Raw genomic sequence first — 26,616 nt, 5'->3', positions numbered from 1 at the left:
AATAGTATAATGTGTGATACATTCCATCCTAATGGCCTTAGGGTGTTGTACCGCTTCTACTGATCTCCTGCTGAGTGTCCTTCTGTATTTTCCTGCATCTCTCTGTGATGTCCTAGTTAGCATGTTTACAGCTGCATGCAGATGCAGTGCTGCAGTCTTTCAGCAGGACTTTCCCCTGGGTGCCAACGGGGAGCTTACATGCACTGCAGATTTTGAGGTAAATAATTATTAGTGGTGACAGAAATACCAAGCTCTATGAGTTACTTGTTGTCCCTCGTGCTATATTGCGGGACATACAATAAATATTATATATGTTGTTTTTATTTCATTTTATGTCATTCTCTTCTCTTCACCTCTCCTGCCTCTAACATGGCACAACTGTGTACAGAATGGTTAAGAGTTTGCACTGTTCTGCCAAATCAATAGTGGGTTTGTGCTGTGGTATAATTTCTTGCACCCTGTCTGATCATAAATGTACCTCTTGATCTGCCACTGCTGAGGGAAATCAATAGTTGTCCAGAAGGCCAGCTGTTAGGATTTTATTATTTCTTAAATCAGTCAAGTCTGCAGTTCAAAGTTACTGGAGTGGAGGGAGAAGCAACAGTAGAGCTTTTAGCTCATAGAACTAACATGCCTCTAAAACCTGTATATGAAGATATTGATCCTGTGCTTTGAAGTAGAAAGGCTTTCACCCTGTATTCCAGCATCCACAGCAGTGGTGCTATTGTGTAATGTGGTTAGCACAGTGTAACTTCCTGGTTAGACACAGGAATACGTGGGCATGAGATGTTTAAGGTTAAAATTGTTGCTCCCCCTGCAAACGCAGAACTGCTTATTTAATCTCATTCCTGTTTTTAACACTATTTTGCTACCAGTGGTTCATTTTATTATTATTTATTTCAGATAACAAATCTACTGTTTTTATGGCATTCAGTTGCTTCTGTCAGTGTAACTACTGCAGATGTAGTAAGGTGAGTTTTCTGTTTTAGTAGGAAAAACAGATGGATAAACTGTGGTACACAAGCAAGTATTGTGATACACATTAGACATAAAAAATAATATTTGTCATACCATTATTTCAATTCAATTTGATAGTTTGGCTTTAAATATAGTAACTAGAAGTGACAGTTAACTCCGTGTAATGACCCAGAGGTGATTATTGCTTAACAGTGTGTTGATAGAACTCCATTTGATGGTAATTTAATGTGCATATGCATGTGAATCGTGAGTGCCTTTTCTAATGGGTTTTAAATAGAATAGAATAGAATAGAATTCAACTTTATTGTCATTGCACATGCACAGGTACAGGGCAACGAAATGCAGTTTGCATCCATCCAGAAGTGCTTTAGTGATATAGATATATTACAATATATATTAGCAATAATATAGATATGTGAGTATATTACAGAAATGGGTCTATTATGGTATGTTATAATGTACACGGTATGAAGTATGTTGTGAATATTCTATAACTATAAGTATGTACAGGCTGTAGTGAGTACAAGCTATGTACAGGATATGAACAGGATATAAATATGAAAAACTATACAGAATATGAAATGAAATAAATAACTTTACAGAATCTGGGATATACAGCTATACAGAAATGGGAACTATGCAAGTTGTAAACAGTTGTAGGATTAAAGATTATCGAATGTACAGAATGATTATTTACACAGAGCTATACAGTAGTGCAGTTAAGATAAGTGAGGGTGTAGATAGTTTCTACAGAGGCTATATAAAGTGCTAGTGGTTGTGAGTGGTGGTTCAGTCCATGTTATTATTGTGTTTGAGGGTACAGTTGTCCATTGTGGGTGTGTGTATGTTCAGTCCATGAGTTTAACGTGGGTCAGATGTCAGGAGGCAGAGTTCAGGAGTCTGACAGCTGTGGGGAAGAAGCTGTTCCGGTACCTGGTGGTCTTAGTCCGGAGGCTCCTGTGGCGCCTCCCAGAGGGCAGGAGGGTGAAGAGTCCATGTGATGGGTGACTGGGGTCTTTGATGATTTTCCCAGCCCTTTTCAGACACCGCTTCCTGTAGATGTCTTTTATGGCAGGAAGTGGTGCTCCGGCGATGCGCTGGGCAGTTTTCACGACCCTCTGCAACGCCTTCCGGTCCGAGGCAGAGCAGTTCCCGTACCAGACTGTTATACAGTTGGTCAGGATGCTCTCGATGGTGCAGCGATAGAAGTTCACCAGGATGTCTGAGGACAGGTGGTTCTTCCTCAGAGTCCTCAAGAAGAAGAGGCGCTGGTGAGCCTTCTTGACCAGCTTGGAGCAGTTGGTCGTCCAGGTGAGATCCTCGGAGATGTGGACTCCCAGGAACTTGAAGCTGCTCACACGCTCCACAGCCGTCCCCTTAATGTGGATGGGTGGATGTGGGTCAGCATTCCTCCTGTAGTCCACGATGAGCTCCTTGGTCTTCTCGGTGTTAAGCAGCAGGTTGTTTCTGTCGCACCACTCAGCCAGACGATCCACCTCCTCCCTGTAGGCAGCCTCATCGTTGTCACTGATGAGGCCAATCACCGTGGTGTCATCTGCAAACTTAATGATGGTGTTGGAACCATCAGCAGGTCTGCAGTCGTGGGTGAAGAGGGAGTAGAGGAAAGGGCTCATCACACAGCCTTGTGGTACACCGGTGTTCATCGTGATTGTAGATGAGCAGCGGTTATCCAGCCGGACATGTTGGGGGCGGTTGGTCCCCAACCGGTCCCCAAATAGCAAAGCTAACTATCTAAAATATGATGGACATCTGTGTATTGTGTTCAGTGTTGTAAACTTTGGATCTAGTCATGCCATTTTAGCAGTTTTATGCTAAAATGGCATGACTACTGTGGTCACTTTGGAGGTAGCAGTTAATGCAGTGAAACTGTATTGTGTTAGAAATGTTTCTGTTATTTTGTCCACCCTTTTTGTATCAGTGAAGGTGCGGTTCATAATTGTAACAAAATAAAGTGTAAATGCATCACAATCTACATCAGAAATTAGTGATACTGGCTTAGTTTTATGCTGCAGCCGGAATGGCAGCAAAAAACACGTGTAATAATGCACAATGTAATGGCTATACAGGAATAACAATGTGTGCATTTACACTTTTACAGCTCTGCCACCAGGTAAGAAATCATCTGGGAGTGCTTTTGTTTTCTCTGGTAGCTAACAGTAGTTGTCTCATGGCAGCTGAAACTGCGGCTGGTGAAACTGCGGATGGTGAAAGAGTCGGCGTAACAGTGAAATCTGTACCTGCTGTTGGGGGAGATGAACAAAGTAAAGAATGGTAGAAACTAAGAGTAAATGGAAAGTGAAGCTTGGATGGGGATTTACTCGATGTGGTGAGGTCAGAGGACTTCAGAGTGTTTAAAAACAGCAATAAGTTGACACATATTATACTGATATGGCTCCTTTCTGCTTAGTGGCACGGTGGAATATAGTAGGTGGTCCCAGAACACCATCCAAAAGTAGCGTTAACCTTTTGGTAGCTGTATTTAAGAAATGACCTCATGTTTGGATCACTATGCCGATGTTTGTAATTAGGTAAGCCTATAATAAGACTGATGTGTTAGATGTTCCTGAGTGACGCAGACCAAACCCGTGGCTTTGAACTTGAACCAAAATCCTTGGTTTCATGCCGAAGACTAAACAATCTAAGCTATTCTGAGTTGATTATCCATCCCTGGCCCAGGACCTTGGCTTTGTCTTACCCCAGCTCTTTAGGCCATGTCTCTTGAGTCTTTCTCTTAGACATCAGTCTTCAGTCTCCTGTGAGCTGCCATCTAATCCACCAGTCATCTGAGTCCAGACCCTCATCTCACCAAGGTCGGGATGAAAGAGCGTCTCACTGGAGCTGAGTTTCGTCCGTGCGTGGCAGGAGAAAAGGGAGAAGGCCTTAGTACGAAATGTCAGTGCTTTTCCTGTGAAGCTAGGCTCATCAAAGGAGGATTAGTGTCGGACCGATGGCCTCACTGGACGAGCAACCTCTGATGGGGTAATCTGATGCATCAGAACCGATATGAGACTTGGATGAGGCACATGAACAATATGTACTCTAGCACGCATGCAGCCACACGCGCAAGAGCACACACACACACACACACACACACACAGCAAAGATTTTCAGACACATAAGGTGACAAGTTTTACATCTCCTGTCACTTTGAGAAGAATATTATTACTCAAAGGCCTTAATGCTTCCTGGATGCGAATCATTAATGTACAGTACAAATGCGAAAGCCAACATGTCCATAATCATCACTAATGCTGTAAATAATGGTAAAGACAATTATGTTGTAATGAGCACAGACCTAAAATTTAGTTTAGGGTTTTGTTTTGTTTTTGTAGTGAGGTTTTTTTTGGACTCCCCACTTCTCCCTCACTGCCAACATTAGAGGGAAAAATGTGCTCTCTGTGCTGACGGTGATGCCATTAGCTCACTTAGGAGTGATGTCACATCCATTCAGTAATAGATAGTTTGCAGTTACATCATCTGGTCTGGAGTATCAAAGTTTTTTTTTTTTCTTTTTTCAAATACAATTTCAAAGGCTCTGATGACCTACCACCACAGTCTGTCAGCTGGATAACATAGCTGATTGCACACAGATACTGCAGATTGGGTGATTCATGGGATCATTTCAGCAGCACCTGTGCCAGCCCCATTACAGATGCGTGGGAAAATGGCCCTCCTAATAAATTTAAAATACCAGGCTGGTAATGTCTGTTTGAATGTTTGTTGCTCTTTAAAAGTACTTCTATTTGTTTAAGAGATTTCAGTCATTCTGAAAGAGTAGTTGCCATCTTTGATAAAAAGTCAGACATGTCATGGAAAACGTTGCTTTTTGTTTGTTTCAAAAGCAGGTTTCATCCCAGTATTTACTGCTTCGGGACTAATGGGAGAAGCTGCACACCATGTGTTAGCTTGAGTTAAATCAACCATTTTGCAACAAATAAACTGCAAGACAAATAGGAACATCATTCTTAATTTGGAAAGCTGACAGGGCAAGAAATGAGAACAATATGAAGGCCCTGCATTGTCCTCTTCATTAAAGTGTCTGTCCTCCACACATGACAAAGCAGATTGTGATTGTGGCACTGACAGGCTGTGGACAATTCCAAGTGATGTATTTGTGGATTTACAGTGCGATCTAATCTGAAATATAGCTGCTGTCAGAGCCAAAAATATACTGTATAGAACTGCATTAGCAGAACTTGACTTGGTCTATATTTTGATTTGAAAACCACAGTCGATGCTCAGTAATGGAACTGAGTCAGAGGGAATTTGCTTATAGAGGGGTGGTGGTTTATTTTTATTAGCTCCTTGTGGTTTGGGGTATTGTTATAATTCCTCCTGCAGATTAATTGACATAATTTGAACAGTTCAAGGTTCTTTATTTGTCACCTTGAACCTTGAACCTTGAAATGTTCAAATTATGTCAATTCTTTACTTTGCTTTGGGTATAACCTAGATGGGTATTTTAGGCTGACTTTAAAGACATGTTACAAGTTTTAAAGATACATTTTGCAAACAATCTGTTTGTAATAAAAGCATTAATGATGATCTACTATCATAATGAGCCATGCTAAGCGGCTACTTACTTATTTAGCCTGCTTAAATATTTCAAGCTATAAGCCAGACCTTCCCAAAGTGTGGGGCCCGCCCCCTAGGGGGGGTGCAGAGCCATTGCGGGGGGGGTATGAAAAGGGGAAAAAAAATCAAGGCTTGGACACTGCTAGCATAATGGACAGGTTTTTCTGTCTGACTAAGGGGGGCCTAGCAGAAAAAGTTTGGGAACCACTGCTATAAGCCATGTTTGAGGTTGATGAATGATTAGCTTCCTGCATAGGTTGCATTTCACCCTTGTCCTCGTGAAATAATCCCACTCTTTAGGTTTTATGCTCAGTCTGTCACCACACCTACCAGCTAACTTTAATTAAACTGTCCTGTCAAACTTAAAACTTCCCTGCGATCTGCCACCATGGGTTACTAAATCTTTTTTCATCTGCTAACATTTACTCAAACGTTCTCTTCTTAAAAGCCTTTTCTTTACATTATGTTTCACGAACAGTTGAATCTAAAAAAAAAAATTAAAATAAAATAAAACAAAAAAGGTTGATGTTGCGTCGTTAAACTTTTTTTACCTGCTGGAAAGTGCGTGTGTCCAATCTTTACTGATTCCTGCAGCATGAACTGAAAATCCCAGACGTATTCTGGCTTATCAAACTGTCTTTTGCACAAAGAGCTATTTTATTTTTGGCTGTGTAAATGAATTGACATGCAGTGTCTTTTGGAATGAGGCTCCAGTGTGAGTGCTCCCTCTGATAGTCGTGGAAAGTGTTGCAGAATGAGCAGGCATGCACAGAATCAGAAATGTTTACAGAGATCACAGAAGAAATGAGGTAATTCTGTGGTGCTACTAATGGCAGAGCCTTGACAGAGGATATGTTTCATTTATCCTGTCTGCATCAAGGTCGGTGTGGCAATTACCATGGCGGGGAGACGCTAAAAAAGAAAATCTACTGGCCCAGTGGTGAATATACAACAAATCACCTGTGCTGTTCAGGGCAGGGAATTTTTAAAATGGGTGATATAAAGTGTAGCTCAAAGGCAGAATGTTTAAGCATGTAGGAAGAGAGTGGATGGTTTATTAGCCAGCACAGAGTAGCTCTAAAAGCCCACTGCAAGCTCACACCTTTTATGTCGCTTATACTCATGCGGCTGGTTTAGGCGCCATGAAATACAGCTCATCCTGTTTCCTGGGGGAAATATTCATCAGTTGCTTTTTTAGTCCCAGATTACAATTAACAGGCTTCACAGGAGTTTCCTTGCTGCAGTCACATTTCTGCGTCTTCTTGTCCTACAAATTTTCAGGCTAAGCATATATAAATGTGAAATGTCTAAGAACCCTCCCTGCTTTATTAGTATGGCAGTCAAGGCAGAAATTTTCTCAGTTTGCCCAGGCTCTTGTCACTCTGGCCTTCTATCCCTCTCCTCTCACCTGAATAGCTGCTCAGTACCTCAGTGTTGTCCCTCTTGATCCCTTTACCACCCCTTTCCCACTTGCCATCATCCTTTGCCTGTCTTTCTTCCTTTCCTCCACACTTGTTACAGACTGTCAGGCTAGCAGCACAGCACACTTGCTGTGTTCGCGCCGGTTGGTCAGCTCAGATTGGCATTCACAGTGTGTCCCCAGGACTGACCTGCCTGCCTGCATTGCTCTCCTATTAAAATTCCTGTGCCAGATCCCCAATGAGGAGAGTGTAGCAGGGTCAGCTTGGCTCCCTGGCCTCTTTCCCCTTGCCTGCCTAATGAAGAGGACGCCTGTAGGGTTCATTATTAAAGAACTGCTAATAACAGACGGAGAAAGAGGAGTGATGAAGAAATAGGAGGGGGTGAAATGAGTTAGCAAAACATAGACAAGGGAATGGGTGGGATCTAAGGCAGTTGAATGACGAGAAAAAGTAGGCCGCTGTCTGTAGGTTTTTTGCCAGAGTTTTGAAGACTGCTTTGGACGGATGTTTTTTGATGTTTTGGTACTTTTATAACTGGAACCATACTATTTAACGGAGCTCAGCGAAACTCAAAAAAACTTTTACGAACTTTTTTTGAAACATCTCACTGGTTCATTTATCTTTCACTGAACAAACGTTCTACAGCAGGGGTGTCGAACTCCAGGCCTCGAGGGCCGGTGTCCTGCAGGTTTTAGATAACACCCTGGGTCAACAAACCTGAATCAAATGATTAGTTCATTACCAGGCCTCTGGAGAACTTCAAGACATGTTGAGGGGGTAATTTAGTCATTTGAATCAGCTGTGTTGGATCAAGGACGCATCTAAAACCTGCAGGACACCGGCCCTTGAGGCCTGGAGTTCGACACCCGTGTTCTACAGAAAGACCAACCATCCATCCCTCTCTCCCTCTCCCTCACCCTCTTCAATTAAAAACAAAAAACAGGCATGTATCCCCTGGACAGATTGATTGATTTCATCACAGGGCTAACACAGAGGGCTAACTAGTCATCCTCACATGTATACCTATTGCCATTAACCTAGTCCATACATTTTTTTAAAAACTGTGAGTCCTATGAGTCAGAGCATCCAGAGAGAACAAGAAAAGTCCACACAGAAGGCCCCAGTCCTGCTTATGGGTACGATCCATGAACTTTCTTGCTATGAGGCAAAAGTTCTAACAAACAAAATATCATGCTTTAAATACCGTAAATAATCTTTCTTTGTGGTAGCCAACAATGTATTTTATGTATTGTTTTTTAACCCCTGGCTCAGTCTTTTTTAACATTCGACTTTCAGGAATGTTTGGTCTGTGTACAGTCATGAAATTCTGTCATAATTAACCTGCCTGCTTCTATAACAATCTAAATGAGCAAAAACTGAATTTCACATCAAAATATTTGCACTCATCTCTTTGTTGTGGAATGGACATCTACAGTTAACAAAAAGTGTACAAATTAAATTCTTCATAGTGGCTCCATAGAGGGAAACTAGACACGTTTACCTACATGCAGGTTAGATGTTCCACTAAAAATTCACGTGTTCTTCTGCATGAATTATCCATTTGCCAAGAAAAAACATTAATTACACCTGAATTATCATATAAGTATCCTGCAGACCTATACATTAGGCCGAAAAAAATTCCATTTACTTTTTTTTTGGTGCAATAATAGAATTCCTTATAGCTGCCTGAAGCACATCCATTCTAAATGAGTCTGTCTGCCGCAGATGCTCTCGGTAAGTGATGTGGGGTATTATACAGAGTATTACTTAAGCCCTCAGAGGCCTAACCTAGGTCCTAGAAATTGCATGTGTGTTTTGTGTTTGTATGTGCGTCCAAATTTATGTGTGGTATGTCTTTTCAAGTTTGGGATATTCATGCTTATGTGGGCAGAGCTCCCTGCCATATGTCTCTCAGGTATCCTGTTTCTCAACCTAAACCAGGCAAAGGTTTGATGCAAATTACCAACTATAAACAGCCAAGCGTAACAACATAAATATGTATCGTGCAGTAGTATGCCTTTGAAGAGACAGTGCCCATCTTATGAGTTGAGAAAGCAGAGGAGGAAAAAAACTGTGTGATGGAATTTAAGTGTGTATTTCTGTGAAATGGGCCAGGGGTGTTTATATGGTTTCCATGCAGCATGACCATGGCTATTAGTTTCTGGTTGCTTCTATGGGGCAGACCACAAGAGCTATTAAAAAGGAAGTGGGTCAATTAATTTAAGCCGGATATGGGATCCAGTTGCAGACAAAACACAATAGAAAAAACAGACTGGGGGGAAAAAGGACAAAGAAAGAAATGCATAGAAAGCATGTCTTCATTTTGGGGAGATTGAGGCAAGTTTTATTCAGCTTGTTTCAGCAAGACTGTGAAAAAGAGAGTGCTTAGATTACCATAATTGAGCCTCCTATCAGATCCCACGAGTCTCTTATGTTTACAGTCAACGATGGAATGACAACAAGCATCGAGAACGTAGGAATGCTGCTGTAGGGATTTTCAAGACAAGGAAATGACTGAAATTCCAAGTTACATCCCCCCCCCCCCCCTTGTAGAGGGGATCTATTATCCTCATAATGCAGAGGATACTGTTGAAACAGTCATACGATTCAATAAAGAAATAATAAGAAGTTTGCTTTCCCACTCAGTGCATATAATCTAAGTCACAATTGAATGGCTCATCCCTGTGCAGAAAGTAAATCCACCCAACGATTGTGGAGGGCAGTATCCTGCTGTTTACAACAGGGCCGGGTCGATATCCACGGGAGGCGTTCAAATAAACAAACCATAAATGCCGGGGCTTTTGCCGGCCTCCAAGATCATGGCTGTAACAATGATTAATTTTAACAACCTGAGCTAATTGTCTCTGAAACTTTAGTTAACGGCAAATATGATCTAGCCGAGGGTGCTTTTCTCTTCTGTAATGAAGAATAATGAGCAATGGAATTACTCCTGGCACCATTTTTTTTTTCTGTCAGAGATTTGTAGAGAGCACAGAGGCCAGCAGGATGTTAGTCCGGGAATGAAGAGATAGACTTTGTCTGTCTGTGTGTCTGTCTGCAAGGAAGGAAACGGGCAAGGAAGGAATAGAGACTTGTGCTTGGCTTGAAATCAAATCTGAACCTCCTGATTAATGCGAGGGAGTTAGCCTATTGCCTGTGTGTTTTTCATCAGCCTTGTTTCTTTACCATGCCCTGCTCCTTGCTGCTCACAGGCGGTCTGTCACATCTCACCCTCTCGGGAGGCTTCCCATGAAGCGGCAGCATTTTCTATTACGCTGAATACCGATATTGTCTTCTCCACCCTCCTCCTCCTTAGACTCCTACTCCTCATCTTCTCTCCATCTTCTCTCTGTTTACTGCCAGCCCTCTTTATCTCTCTTTCTATGTCTCACCCCCTTCCTGTGTGCCTGCACACATAGAAATGTATAACACCGGTGCTGCTGTAGAAAGCAGCTTGGCCTCGAGCGGTGTCTGTGATTCGCCTTCAATCTTAGCCGTGTGCTGGAACACCACCTGAGGCTGGAGATGAGACCTCTCCACAAGTGGCAGAAGCTTAAACGCCCTCTTTTATCTACACTATCTCTCCCCTAGTGAAGCGAGGAAGATCAGCGAGAGAGGAAGGACCGACCTGATCCCTTCTAGCTCTACTCAGACAGAGAAATGTATAGATAAAGTGTGGCGTGTCTATGTGGAGGAGGAGACCTTCAGCACATTTAGACAGCACACAGCATACTCTGTTGTCTTTATGATTGTATATCTTGAGAAAAGATATCAAATCAGTCTAAAATGTTTGTGCTTTTTGTGTTGTTTTCAGCTGCACACACTGCCTTGTGTACAGAATAGAAGCTTTGTTCTTCCTACTCACTTTCTGTACTTTTTGCTTCTTTCCCGTTGTTTGTAGGTGGAATGCACAGCAAAAGTAAGGCCAATGTGGACTTGTAGGAAATTTCTGTTATCACGTTCCACCAAGGTGCAAAAAGATCCTGACCTTTAACATAATCACTCTAACCTATGCAGCATCTGACACACAAGGCACAAGCGCATCCATATTCTCAATAAATATACTCAAACTTATTAAGCCATTGGATTAAATATGCAGTTAAGTAAGGGTCACCAACCTAGAACTAAAATCAAATCCCACATAGGCAACTTTGCTAGTGAAATTGTTTATATTTCTCCAGAGTTTCTTAAGGGAAGTTGTCAGGAGTGTTTTCTAAGTGCATTCCAGCATATGCAGAGGGACCAGTTCAGGTACCCCTTTTAACAGTGAAACCAAGTAAGCCACAAGCCGTGACATGGTCTGACTTTCACTCCACATTCCTATGTGAAAGGTTTTATAATCTCTGTGAGAAGGAAAGCGGAGATTCTCAATTTTGTCATTACAGGCAGATTTACAAAACTCACACCTCTTTCCTTTATGGGCAGTTACATTTCCAAGTTAATGTGTTTTGGCATAAACAGAGCAGTAACAGTTGTCAGCTAAATAGAGAGAATGTGAAAGCTTGAAAGGAAAAAAAGGATTTAATGGATCAAAAATATGTGGCTGTTTTCCAAAGATTTATTCTTTCCACATACTGTACTTGTCTTTGATTGCCCTGTAGCCTTTCAGAAAACTGCATTCATCCAGTCATGTTTCCAGTGTGGGTCTTTGTGACTGGATCATTTCAACCTAAAACTTCACTGTTCCTCAAGGGAATGTTGTTGGCAATTATACACTGGTGAATCCAGCCAGTTTGTTGGCTCATTGCAGTGTGTACTTCTGCTGAACAATAGCTACACTCCAAATGACTCACGCAGTGCACTTCTCTGCTTGGCCCTGTTTGCTGCGATGTACTGGAGAGGGTCGTTGAACTTGAGGATGAACCTTGAGGAAATGAATGTTCAGAAGTGGAAGCCGCTTCACTGTACTTTAGAAAAATTGCAGAAGTTGAACTACTTGATGCGGGTCAATAGTACTTACAATAACTTGGCTTTAAATAAATGATGAAGATCTTTGCTTAGCAGCTCCAATCATCAGACTATTCGCAAACAGTCTGATGCTAAAACTAATTTGTGAGCAGTCTTGACCATGTGTCAACATAAAGCCAAACATTGGGTGTCTGCTATTAAATGAGTGTTAATGAGATCTTAAATTACAATTTTCATCCATGCAGATTGGCTAATATCCCAGACATAATCAAGCAGCAACCTCCGTCGAAGAAAAATGAAATCGGTGCTGAAAAGTAGAGTGTGGGAGGACCACTTCAGCCAGACACAAAGACAGCTAATTTACCCTTCAAATGGCGATGGCACATTGGCTGCATTTATCTTCTATATAGAATTATAGAATAATACAATAGAATTCAACTCTTCTGCCTCTTCTAAAGAAATTCTAACTATCTCTATATCCAAACAGTTACATTGTTTGGGAAGCAACCCCATAAATAGAAAAAAAAAACATTGAAAATATTTTGTATCTATTCTCAGTAAAAATTCAAGAGACTTTCAAAGAGGCTAAAGCTAAAGCTACCCAGAGCTCAGAAGCCATCCAAAAGCCAGCAGCCTCAGTATGAGCAAAGGATCAAGGCAGTTATATGACCAATGGAGTTAAAAAAGAAAACAGTCAATGTTATTTGATGTGGTTAAGTTAGAAATGTACTGAAAAATGATAGAAATACCTGACGTTTGTTTTGTTATTGAAATGTGCTGTACCTACTTTTGTTTGTTAAAGTAGAATGTGTCAGGTAAAGCTAGAGGTACGGCAGCTCATTTCTAGGTATATATTTGTACCTCTTTCTAGTCGCAGAGTAAAAAAGTATTGCTACTAGTGTTATTATACCAGTATTATTAAAGTATTACAGTGTCACTGCTTTAAAGGGGTGTGTCCTTGGATAAGACAGTGAACTCAAAAGCTGCTCTACAGAGTTTCCATTGGCGTGTTTGAATGAGTGAACGAGAAACCCAGCTCGGAGGTATATTAAGTATCACTTTGAATACCACCAAGGTGGGAAAAACCATTTACCATTTGCTTTGGATAACCCCAACACACTCAATTTCAAGTCAAATAGAACCATTATCTTGAAAATAAAGGAAGAGTTCTTAATTTTCACTTCATTAATGTGCCTCATTTTTTAAAGTGTGGGATAATATTAATGTGTGTTGCCACTCAACATTTAATTAATCCTGATCACCTCATGATATTGTGCTTCCACTTCTCTTTAAAGCCATTCACTAAGTGACCATTTTTAGGTAAAGTCTCTCACTCTGTTTATCTCTCTTTCTTGCCCCCTCACTCTTCCGCTGACTTTAGTCATTAACATCTTTATCTTTGGAAAAACACAGAGCTTCTGCAGAATGTTTCTCTCATTTTAAACCTTTTGAGAATCCACTAAAAGCAGGACTTAACTGGATCCATTCTCAGTCTCTAGTATGGAAGAATTATGTCAGTCTGACTTTGTTGTGTCTTGTTACTACTGCAGTTGCCTCAAGTTACTCTTTAGATCTCACGTTTTCTCCTGAGTTGATCACCTTAATAGCAGACTTTCATCTCTTAATGGCAGGTAATGCTGACAGTTTTTCATAACGATCATGGTCATTTACACAGATTTGTGGTCTCGTTTTTTCTATTAATCTGTTCACATTTGAGTTGAAAGGTTATTCAACAATATGCATAATTCATTTGAGTTATGCAAGTTGAATTATTTTGTCAGTCATCAATGTCTGATCTGTAAATTGCAAGTGGGATGTGTAATTGTAGCATTTGGATTTAAAAACCAAGTTATTATAAAATCCATCTTCTTGCTCTGAAGAACAAGGAGCTCCATGCAATTATGCAAATATTTGAGTAACTGGCACTTTTTACTAATTATCCTCATAATCAGTTATGAGCACCTGTAGAAATGCTACATGAGATTTAGTACACAAGTGCTACCTGTGTCTGTAGAAGGTCCAGTTGATTATAATGTTCCATTGCACTTATTATTAAAAGTGTAAATAATAATAATTGAAATTAACTATTCATAAGTACTGTCTTTATTTGGGTTATATAGATAAATCAAACTTTAAGTATCAAACCACACCCAGTTTGAATGTGTTTATGAAGGTTATTAATATTATTACCAGCTGAACTGGCTTGTATCAAACTTTGTACAGTCACAGTTCAAAATGTTAAAAAAGAAGCATTTAAGCATTTTTGCCACTGGGCAAATACTTTCACCTCATAGGGGCTTTTAATCGTAAACATAGAAATTAAGATGGAGATGACTGAACAGACGAGGGAAAGCTGCCACGCCTGCCGTTCACAGAGATTAATTGCAGACTTTTATGTCAGTTGCGTTTTTTTTGGGGGGGGGGGGGGATTTGGACATAGCATGCAAATGTGCAGAACGATTCCCTTCTTCTCCACCATCTGTTGTGACCGTCTTTCACCCTTGGTGAATGGTGTGGAATAGTGACGAGGAAACAAAAACTTGCCCATTGTTGAAGCTTGATAACCATTAAAGTGTGTAACATGCACATAAACATGCATATACATCTGTATGCATATATACAGAGAAATAGACTGTACTTTTTAGATCAAGTAAATATTTTAATTAATTACCAAAGGCATGTTTGAAGTTCATTTCAAAGTCAGGTATATTATGTTTATATGTGCGTTGTTTTAAAAAAAACAAAAAAACAAATTCACTGAATATTTGTTCACTAAAACTGAGTTTAATGGAAAAAAAAGTCGTAATTACAATATTTGCATGACAATATAGAGATAATCATTTTTGACATACTTGTTTGTCCCTAGTCTGCATTGTCGTCAACATGGGATGTTGTCAGATTGTTTACTCCTGAAGAAATAACTGACAACCTCAATACCCCAATCTGCCTCTCAGGTCTTTAGACATGCAGAGTATTGGATGGGCCATTGAATAGAGCCAATAGTCTTTTAGAGGCCTATGGGAGGAAACAGGAGCACATTAAAAGTGCTGATGAATCCAATCAGGCTGTTTGCAGGCATCCAACACAGATATGCCGGTGCACTAAGCAGTGGTACTCAGGGGCTTAATTAGAAGGATGCTCGTGTATTGTTTGTTTTCAGGCATTAGTAAAGTCTGTGTGTCCTGATAATGGAATTGGCTGGGAAATGGAATCGTTTGGCCCTGCCTTCATGCTGCTAGGCCTGATACTGCTTGTCAACACCATTGTTTCCCAACCCTCCTGTGGAGCCCCTATCGATGTCAGTGAAGGAAGACTGCTCTGCAGCAGCCAGCCAACCCCTCAGCTGGAGAACTCAGATTTGCCTGTTAGCTAACAAGACCCTCCATGCTGGAGAGTCTTTTATATCAGAATCTACCTCTAATTAGCAGCTACAGTTCTCCCCTCCAGCCTGACACCTCAGATCATGCCTGTCATTGCATGTGTGCAGGGTGTTTTATTTAGCTCTTCAACACTATGCTGGAGTGCATCACACTATGTCTTCATACCTCAACTTTGTGACCTTCTACTCCACCCAAAAGCTGATGTGTGAAAAGCTAAAGAACTCAGCAGGTAGTTTGACTAGTGTCTTAAATGAAGGGTTGTAAATATGAGGGTGTAAATCTGAGACGTTACATTAATGAATGTGCAAAAAAATGTAATATGAATTATAGATTTTCATTTTGGTAATTATAATAAATATTTCATTGATATTTTATTCATGTCGCCTTTTATGTGTTTATTCCATCAACTTGAGTAGGGATTTTTACATTTTTGTGGGCCATGGAAATCTTGGTGGCTGTGGCTCAAGCAGTAGTGCATGTCAACTGTTTAGAAAGTCGTTTGTTTAATTCCCAATTTCTTGAACAAGGAACTGGACGCCGAGTTGCCCCTGATGCATCCGTCTAAGTATGTGTTTGTGTATGTTAGGTTAAAAGTGCATGAAAAAGCCACTTGTGTGAATGGGTGAATGAGGCTGGCAAATAAGAAAGTGCTTTGAGTACTCAGCTAAAGTAGAAAAGCACTGTATCTCTTACAGAGATGAAAGCTTTCAATCAACCCCTCAAAATCCTAGCACTGGTTTACCAGGCTTGGTCTTTGCATTGCTTGATTATGTGGCCTGATGTAGTTTTTAGGCTCACGTGAGCATTTTTTTAAAATGCAAACCTAATAAACTAATGTATGCAGAAGCACAGAAGAACGAGTGGTTCTTAAATTTCAATTGCAATTTAATGACATGATATTAGCAAACGTTAACAAATGTGGAAGGGAGTCATCAGAACACACAATTGTTTGCAAATGGTCCCTTTCTGTATATACTTAGTTTAACAACACAGCACAATTTTATAATTTATAGTAGATTATTTTGAGTTGTGGTTTGTGGATTTGTGGGGATTCCTGTAACCCACTTTGAGAAACCACTATCGTCTGTGTATAATTTCATCATAGATGGAGTTATACAAGGAACTTCTCAAATGGCCCTTATTTGGTCTTGCCCCCTAAGTATCTATGGATGTGTGTTAATGTTAATATCAAGTTAAAAGTTTGTTATCTGTTTGGCACATACAGTTTTTATTTTTGTTGTGTCATGTACTTTGGGATAAAAAGATATTTGTAACCATTTCCTTTTGTCTTGGGCTACTTTTCCTGTAATATCTGCTGACATGACAGTGGCTGCTCATAGTAGATTAGTTAGAACATCAACCAGCCAAGCTGCCCACTTGATTTGGAAAAAGGAAGCTTAGGAATTCTTTCTGTGGGTGAGGCAGGAATTCAATCAGTCATACTATGGGGCTAGGAAACTGGGCATCCGATACAGTTATGCTTGAGCACTTTTCAATTTGGGCTTGGACTGCTCCAGCCTCTGGCCTGTAGCATATCGTTAATGAAAGTCACATTAGGCATCCCTGTCATGCTAGTCACTAAGGAGTAGGTTTTATAGCTGAATAGGAGGCAAATGTTTCTAGTTGTATTATATACATCCACCCTACTGTTTGATGGATACCTGCGCTTTCTATCATTAGATAATGTGCCCCAACTATTCTGGAAATCCCAACTGCCTGCTGCTTAAGAATCACATACGATTCTAAAAATAATCATCCACCTTGTTTTAGTGGGCTTTCAATTTGCTCTTGATCATTTATTTATCTGCCATTTCTCTAATCAAACCTTCTGCCCTTTTCTGTGTCCTTTTCCTGGCCCAACCCTTTTGCTATTCATGAGTTTCATGCTTCTGCCTTCTTGCTTAAGCACTTGCAGTGTAGAGGTCATGGGTTCCTATATTTATGCAGGGAGGATTAGATGGATGTCTTGGATTGTCTCACAGTGTGACCTCAACCTTTACCTGCGTGCCTAATACAGTTATTGCCTGGTCTTGCGGAGCTTCAGTCCTAAATAGGGGCTCCAAAAAAAAGGCCATTTGTGACTTTGTTTTGCTTTGACAAAGGAATTTTTTGTCATGTTTGGGTAAAAACATTTATAGAACTTTTATGGTGTACATTCTTTTTGTTTTGTCCCCAGACTTTCAAAGTCCATAGCAAGAAAGTCGCTGTTGACCTGTTCAAAGCCGATTCCAAAAACAAACTGAATTTAGCTCATTTTGTTCGACCTGAAGTCTTCCCTACAAATGGCTTCTTGACATCCACCTTTTCAATAAGACCATTTCGGATGAGGCTTTAGTGAACAGTAGCTGGATCTACTGCGGTGCAGATGCATCTCTTATGTTCTGTATCAGGTCTTTGCTGGAATTTTTTCCTGTTTCTTGAGGACATGGTTTAAATCTGCTGTATATACTTTTTAAGCTTGTCGCTTCTTTTTTCCTCTACTTGATAGAGGTGGGAATCACCATATATCCCACGATACGATATTATCACGATACTTAACGCACGATACGATATTATTGCAATTTTCTAAAAATATTTTGCGATATTCAGATTCTGTACATAAAGGTAAACTTTATCAATATTCATTTTATCTAATAACAAAGTCTCACACTCATTCTTTCTCTCATTTCAGTCAGTTTTATTGTTGACAAACTGAATGGTTTGTATTACAGTCTAGTCCAACTTAACTGAATGCAACCATCTGGTACAATTATAGCTATTCTGAACTATGCAATTTATGAAAACTATGCAGCCCATTCAGCAACTGAAGAATTTGAATGTAAATTAAAACAAAATATAATTTTACATTAAATAAAAAAGTTTTAAACTTAATTAAAATAAAACATGTCTTAAATTGAAATAAGTAAACTGTCATGTTCATTGCTGCCAAAAAACAAGTTAAACACATTTGGACAGTGAAGGAATGTCAGGATTCTTGCTCAGAAAAAGGATCAACATGCTCTGAAGTCAGAGCACAAAAACCTTTTTTGTAACAAAATATCGATTTCTGCTGTCCCTGTATCGATACATTATTAGCAAACAAAATATCACGATACTACACAGTATCGATTTTTTCCCCCACCCCTACTACTTGACTGGTTTCCTGTTTTTGAGTAATAGTTTCTTGGGAATCATCTTGTAATGCAAAAATATAATTTTATTCCTGCAAAACTGTCCTTTTCATAGATTCATCTAAATAAATGGGAACAAATTATATTTTTATGATAATCTGCTAGTAACATAGTGTCTAAACTATGTCCAGAGTAAAACTTTGAAAGACCTTCAGAAAGCCTGGAGAACTGTTTCTCAAGCTTAAAATTTGCAAGAGTGGTTTAGGGCTTTTGCACAGCACTGCCTAATCAAACACATTCTCTCTGTATTCATGTAACATGTCTGTTCAATGTAGGTGTTTTTTTGATGTGTCATGTCAGTTTCTTTTGACATGTTGACAGCAAAAGTCCTGTTTTTGGATTTCACTTTAGGGGCCCCGTGTTTTCCTGGCTCTTCGCTTGACTTTGTTGTCTATATCATGTCACTTCTCTTAACCAGTGGCTCCATTTTGAAACCCCAACTGTCAAAACGTTTCATACTCATTCATCTGCCTGGAGGACAGGATGCACAAAAGCAGGACTGAGTGACCACTGTGGTTAGATTTGGATGATAAGGTGAGATGGAAAAAAGCTTTGCTGCAGCACATGGAGGCCCACACGTGAATGTCAACATATACTGGCTAAATATGTGTAATATGAATAGTTAAAAGTCATATTTGAGCAGCAGCTTAATCCACTATTTAACAGCTTAATAAAACAGGGTGGAAATTGTGACGCTCCATCTGCGTTTGCCTGCATGGCCTCACTCAGCCACAGAGAACACAAACTGCAGTCAAAGGATTTGTGTTGTGCAGTGCAGTGAAACGCATCTTGCCCGTGAAAACTGACCACGAAACATAAACCAAAAGCTCAAATGATAGTTTCATTAGATCCTATGAACTGAAGGAAGACTTGTGGTGTGGATTCGGAAGCTATTGCTGTTTTTCTAACTGAATTACAGAGATTGATGGCTCCGACTAGCATAAATCATGAAGTTTCTTAAGCTGACTCAGTGGTCTCAGGCGCACCCTCCCTGCTGTTTTGTGATTTATTGTTAGTTTGGCCATTTGCTGAATGTTGGTGAATACTTCAGTGTGCACCAAATCATTTGGCCCCTGAGAAATGACGACAGGAGCAGAAAGTAATGTTCATTAGTTGACAGATCATTCTTTTCCACACTGTGCATGACATGATGTCCACTTAAAGGCAAATTCCAGTATTTCTAAGCCGGATCTTACTTTATCATTTTTTGTAGTTTACATTATTAATAGGGACAAAAATGTTTGATATCAGTCAACTATTGAGTGACAGTGCTACAACTGGCAACTGTGAAACAGCTGTGAAGTAATTCCACCGGGTAACTGCCTGCGTCAAGTGCTTGTTTTTACCACTGACGGGCTTAAATTGGTGTTCTAAGTGTCTGTGATTGTTTTTGATGTTATACTGACATGCATTTGCACGTGCTGATGCTACATATCAGCAGATATGTAGCAGATCGGTCCTCATTTAAACAGAATTTCTTTTCAGATAATGTTCTTGTTGTATTTTCAAAAAAAGAGTATAACTTTGGACAGAAAACAAAGTTGGAAAAAATAACCAGAAAGGTTTTTGAAGGATCTTAATGTGAGGCTTTGAAATATGTATCTGCCACCCTATGGCTAAATACAGAAGTATTGTTTGGTTGCAGTTTTTCTCAAATGCTAAAAGACATTTCACAAACGCTTCCACCATGTTCCCCAATGTCTAAACACAACACCCTTTTCTAAAGCTACATAAACACAACCACACCTTCCCACTGCAAATTGCAAACTTTCACACCAAAAGAGCAGCTCGAAGCTTTCAAAAATGTAAACACTATACACATCATTACACACTACAGCAAAACAATTGAAAACACAATGCCCAATTTGTGAGAAGGTTCTTTGTTTCATAACTGCCAATGCATATTTTTAGAAACCATACAGTAACGGATCGTCGTAGATCTCTGCAGAGGATTAGGCATTTAGATTTGTTTCATACGAAGAGTATGAATTTATACAAAATCCTGCATGTATGTATACTACTGTGACACAACTCGATGCAAAAACAGAATCTATTGCACACAACAGTACTCCTGAAACAATGATCAGGGTGTGAAGTTTTTTTTATTTACGTTATTCACACCACACACACACCACAATCACTGTCGCTGAGCTGCATCGGGTCACATCACCTCATCCACATCGCAGGCTATATTGTCTCTTGTCAGGCACCGCGGGAAAAACGCCCTGTAACGGCGAATCCATCCTTGGTAGGCCTCCGCTGGGATGTCAACACAGTCCAGCTCCATTGCCCTTAGGAGGTTCTCTCTTGTGTATGGTTGTCTGTCATAAACCTTCCATCTCCACGATGAGAAGAACTCCTCTATAGGGTTCGGGAAAGGGGAGTAGGGTGGCAGACAGACGTTTAAAAAGTGGTCACTGTTAGTGGTGAACCACTCTCTGATTTGGTTTGTTCTGTGGAAGCGGACATTGTCCCAAATGATCACATAAATGTGATGTGCGGGCCCAGGATGGTGTTGTTGGCGGTCCAGGAGGATGTCTTTTAGCTCCTCTAGGAAGGTGAGGAGACGTTGGGTGTTGTAAGACCCAAGGACAGCATGCCGGTGGACAAGCCCCTCTGAACCCATGGCCGCACAAAGGGTAATATTAACACACACACACACACACACACACCCATTGTCCTGGGACCTCAGTGATGGCTCTTTGGCCAATGATGTTACAGCCTCTTTGCCTTCGTTTCTGCAGGTTGAAGCCAGCCTCATCCAGGAAGAGGTACTCATGAGGTCTGGCCATCGCGTCCAACTGTAATATCCTCTGTGAAAATGTGAAAGGGCACAGGTGTTCAGAACAACAGTCAATCAGGTAGCACAGTATTGTCCAGAAGTAATGTAGGCCACTGAGCAACACAGTATGTCCACTAACTGTACTGTGAACATGGATGTAAACTTACTTGCACATACTCGTAACGTAGGTCTTTGTGTCGCGCAGAGTTGCGCTCAAAGGGAACCCTATAGACCTGTTTCATCCGCGTCTTTTTGCGCCGGAGAACTCGGTCTATTGTGGCCAAGCTGACATCGTCAATGCTCTCAAAGTTGACATTATCGGCAATGACTTTGTCTCTGATCTCCTGGAGTCTGATTAGGTTGTTCCCACGAACCGTATCCACAATGAGGGTTTCTTGTGCTGCTGTAAATATGGCAACCCTCCCACCTCTATGTGGCATTCTTTCAACTCTAAAGAAAGAAACATGTGTTGTCAATTGACATGTGTTACAATACAGTCACAACTGATTTGAAACCAATAGACTACTTTTACAGGTTTGTAAAACTGTATTGTGACAAAGAAAGCAATCGAGTACAATACCCGTTGTGTTGTCTGAATGCCCTGATAATTGTGGCCACGGTGAACCTACTCAGGTGTGGGCGGACTCTTAGTCCTGCTTCAGCCATTGTCATGCCATGGACAATGACATGATCAATGACTGTTGCTTGCATCTCGTCCATAATGATGGTGCGAGGTTGTCTTGCTCTCCCTCCTGGACTTTCTCCTCTTCCTTGTTGGCCTGCTCCTCTTCCTCCTCTCATTTAAACTCCTCTTCTTCGTTGGCCTGCTCCTCTTCTTCCAGGGCCAGCTCTTCTCCCTCCTCTGCATCGAATTCCTCTGACTCTGCCCTCATCCATTGTGTTTGTTTGGACTCTTCAGAATACTGTGCACTCTGAACTTGCTTTTATACATGTGGTCACAGCATTAGCAACAGGTTTCTTCAATTTTGAGTCGTTGTGTGTAATGAATGACGCCAGGTGTGTTCATTGTGTTCAAATATTGCTGACTGTGGCAAGCATGTTGCATCACACGAGCTTTCATTTGAGAATATGAGCAGAGTTCTTTTGCAACTTGTGTTTTAGCAAGGAAAGATGTGTTTAGATTTATGACAACGGAGGATTGTGTTCTGTGAATTGTGTCTTCATGTGACATGTGTTTATGATATTGGTAAATGATGGCTAGATTTAGTAAATGTGTTTAGACAGCTGGTCATTTGGTTTAGAGGACTGGCTTTTGTGTTTTAGCATTTGAGAAAAACTGTAATATAAATACAGCAGCATGGCCAATCGCGTCTACAAATATGATAACAAAAAAAGTACACTTTGAAGGTCGGTCTGCTCAGTACACCACCTGTGCCAGATCGGTGGAAACAAGTGCCTTTATACACCAGAAAATAGACACTACTCATGAATAAAATTGCAATCGTGTCTTAGATGGCACCCCTTGAAACACATTTTTTTCTGAAGTGTTAATATTGGTGTCTGCTACACTGAGAGCCCAGCAGCTGTGGCATACACCATCAGTTGTTAAAAGCTTAACTGAAAGAATAGTGCTAATAAATAGCTGCACACAGGTAGAATGGCAGCTGAGTAGAACCCTTGCCAACAAAAGCACTGCTGCACATTTAAAAAAGATGGATTTTCAGCTAAGGCAGCAGACTTTTCTGGAAATGGTATGTTGTCACTTAACAAAAGGGTAGCACATAATTTCATCATCGCCCTGTTGTCCATAGGTAGTCAAAGTTTATTCATAGGTGAGCAGCTTTCTTCAACTCTAACTTTTAAGCTGTTTTCTGAAAGAAGTAGTCCTGGTTCAAAAAAAGACTGAAATTTTATTTTAATTAATCAATACCAAAAGGTTATACACTCTCTTCCTGTTACAAGGGAGTTTTCCTTCCCACCGTCTCTAAGTGCTTGCTTATAGAGGGTTGTCTCATTATTATTTGTTGTAGTGTCTTCACCTCACAGTGTAAAACACCCCGAGACAGCTGTTGTTGTGATTCGTTTTCTGAATTGAACTGTTTACTAAATAAAATTAGTGCATAACTGAATTAGCCCCACATATTTTTACTGAAGGAACCATCTTTAAACTAATCTGTTGGTTCTTAATAAGTATATCTGGTAAACCATGGTGCTCTGTCACTGGTGTTTGAATCAGGCTAAAAAATGCAGCCTATACATTATTTTTGGCTGCTTTAATGTTTGTCCCTTGACTGCTTGCCTCCCATTTATCCTCTCGTGCCCTGTGATTATTGTGATGTGCTTAGCATCCTGTCATTTGCTGTTCCAGAGGAGCATGTTCTCATGTGCTTGCGGCAGGACACAAGAAGACAATCGGTACAGAGGTCTGTCACTAAGCAGAACACATTCTCGTTGCACTCCACAGCTGCAGAGCAAGAACATGAGTGCTCGCAGTTTATTAACTTAGTTAATTACTGAATGCACAGTTCAAGTGCCTTAGCTTTGTGTACTTTGTGCTTTTAACTGTTAATTTGGATAGACAGCTATGCGGTTTTAAAGGCTGTTTTTAATCTGAAGATCAAATTTATATCTGTTTTTATCAAGCTAATGAAGAAATTCCTACCAACAAGTTTAAACAGCTAATCTCATTCTTTCCTATGAAGACAGGCAGGAGGAAACGTTTTTCTCTTGCCTACCAACGGGGCATTCCCGGAGAAAAGAAAACACATTGTCTGACAGGTCGTGGTACAATCATATCACAGCACCGACCTTTCAAAACAGTGACAGTATAGCTGTCTAGCTTTCTCAGGGGGCCAAGAGCCACTGTTCTGACATGTCCCTGAGTCAGCGGTCTAGAGAGAAGCTGGAATGTGGTCATGACTGTACATGTGTACCCTGTGATGCTCGACTGGGGTACAGAGTGGCAGGATCACTCTGTTTTATACTAGAGTCTTCCTTAAGTTGAATGAGGGAGATAGAGAGATATTGCAGCAGTAGATGGAGCATGAGATGCGATGTGGAATTCTCCACTCTTACAGTACATGCTGTAATATATTAAAAAGGACAATCTAAACACTTCTAATTGAAAACAATGCATTATTCACCTTTATTTACTATATTTTTGGAAAATACTCATAGGTAAAAAAAAGTGGCCCATCTTTTTCATTTCTTTAAACCTTAGGATCACCCACTTTTTTTCTTACCCAAGGCATATGCTTGCAAGTGGATAAATGTGGTTTATGATGGTTCCCTTTGCTGAGAACAAACCTAGGCAAATAGGAGGAGAGTGATTATAAAAGCCTGATCTGATTCTTAACTGAAGAAGACATTTTGTCTCCTTTATGTGGCACACACAGTAATTGTCTGCTCTTTAGTGGAAATCAAAACAAAGCCCAAGGTTTAATAACGATCTGTGTTCATAACAGCCTCTCACAGCAGTACATCCTCAGCGTTTCAGCAAAGTCATATTGCACAAGGCGGACTCATATGGGAAACTTTCACAAAACTGTGTGCTCGTCTCTGAACTATACAGTTTTCATCTGAGTGGGGAGGGAAGACTTTATTGAATTTAAAGAAAAATGATAACATCATGTGGAGACAGTGTGCAGAGAAAATAGACTTTTATCAAGAACTGTTGTTATTGGAGGGCTGCAGTGTTCGCTGACTTAGTTGCAACTTGGTTTGTTTTCTTGTGCTCTTGTCTTAATTCTTCATTTCCAGCCACCCTAGGGATATGACGAAAACAACAAAACAAAAATAGATTTCAAGCATGAAAGAAGAGGAGATTAACAGTACAGGGGAGAATGGTGTTTTATGTCTTCTGACCTTGACCCTTTCTGCAGGTCTGCATGACTGTGTTTTCATTTATGTGAGAGGTTTGTGCTGTGCGCCCAGCAGCTTGTGGTCTTTTAAAGCAGAGTATGGCAAATGCTCTTTGCTTGATATACGCAAAAAATCTATGCATTTTTGCAGTTTTTCAACCCACCAAAGTCAAAAGTTTGTACCTGCACGGTACATTCTGTAATCGCTGACAGATGTGTATGTTTGAGGGTGGTATCATGTTTCCTTGAGGTGGAAGGGGTACAGGCCTAGAAATAGCAGCAGCAGTAGGCAGCTGGGGCCCGTGTCATCATGAGAGGTGCTGCAGCAACCAAGGCCCATCTGGAGGGAACACAGAGCCAAGGACACTGCAGAAGAAGGGGGAGGAGAAGCAAAGATATGATGCAAGGCCCCTATCATTGCCCTTCTCACTGGATATTTGGAAAAGCAAAGACTTTCTGTCTTTAGGTTTCTGTCTTCTTTTGTACTTTCTCTTTCTGTCTGTTAGTTTCTTTCTCTTTCTGACTTTTTTCGTACTTTCTCTTTCTGTCTGTTAGTTTCTTTCTCTTTCTGACTTTTTTCTTACTTTCTCTTTCTGTTTGTCACTTTTTTTTTCTTTCTTTTTGTTTCTTTTTTCACTTTTTCTTTTCTCTTTTGAATTTAATTTTATTTATATAGCACCAAATCACAACAGTAGTCAGCTCAAGGCACCTTATTGCAGGATAAAGACCCTAAAATAACCTTTGTCTCCTTTTCTTCCTTTCTCTTTCTTTTTTCTATATATATGTTTCTCTCTGTCTTTCTCCCTCAGTAAGTCTTTCTTTCTGAGAGACTTAATCCCTGACAGAAATGGAAGACTTTACGTCACCTCAAAGCCATGCTCGTCACCTCTCATCTTACGCGCCCCCCGCCCCCTCCTCTTCCCATCTTCTCACATTGGCCTGCTGGGACAGTGTCAGTGACAGAAGCACAGCCAAACCTAAGTGCTGCGCTGTCTCACCATGAGCAAAGCTGTGCAGACATGAGTACTACCACCACACATTCTGTTGTCCTTTTATCTAACTTACATGTAGGAATGTACAATAGAGATTACAGGAAGAGCTGGTAACAAATCTTTTTTATCTGTCTTGACATTTTTGTGAAATGAGCCATGTTTATACATCAATGCATTTCAGAAATTTACCTCACACTTTGTTGCCTCATCTGGTATTTACTTTGGTAAAATTAAAGAATGGGCAAAAGCACAATAAGGCTTTTTGCTCATCCATTTGTCAATACTAAGATGTTGCTATTTATTTACTGAAAATGTCAAAAGTAAAGTAGATAAGAGTTTTATATCCGCTTTATTACCCAAAGCAATATGTACTTGTATATATCTTTTGCAGCTAACAGAACTTTTCAATAAGAAGACTGTGTAACGAGAAGAATAGCTTTGACAGTTTCAGTAACCATAAATCAGCTGGTAAAACAAATCCAAGTGCTTGTTATAGATTTAGTGTCAATTATATTCGTCTGCCCCTCGCCCCAGATTACTTTGACCACACAGACCTGTGCTCACTTAG

General features: G+C 40.4%; 1 protein-coding gene and 1 pseudogene across 5 annotated transcripts in view; one reads left to right on the top strand and one right to left on the bottom strand.

Annotated features, from left to right (window-relative positions):
- The window catches only part of LOC147303776 (RNA-binding motif, single-stranded-interacting protein 3-like), a 302,868-nt gene that overhangs the window by 37,927 nt on the left and 238,325 nt on the right, over nt 1-26,616 (top strand). The gene's annotated exons all lie outside the window — the stretch shown is intronic.
- On the bottom strand, nt 20,691-21,946 carry LOC147303777 (uncharacterized; annotated as a pseudogene). The gene is made up of 3 exons (XR_015126995.1): nt 21,816-21,946; nt 21,403-21,685; nt 20,691-21,266 (listed from the first exon to the last, which is right to left on the bottom strand). The product of XR_015126995.1 is annotated as an uncharacterized LOC147303777 (transcript).

Source organism: Aulonocara sp. 'chitande type north' Nkhata Bay, linkage group LG22 (genome assembly GCF_057382095.1).
Source record: "Aulonocara sp. 'chitande type north' Nkhata Bay isolate Kocher_YH1m ecotype deep benthic linkage group LG22, A_spYH_male_GT1.1, whole genome shotgun sequence".
NCBI lineage: Eukaryota > Metazoa > Chordata > Actinopteri > Cichliformes > Cichlidae > Aulonocara > Aulonocara sp. 'chitande type north' Nkhata Bay.
The sequence above is the reverse complement of the archived record's forward strand: the minus strand, read 5'-3'. Positions and strand labels throughout refer to the sequence as shown.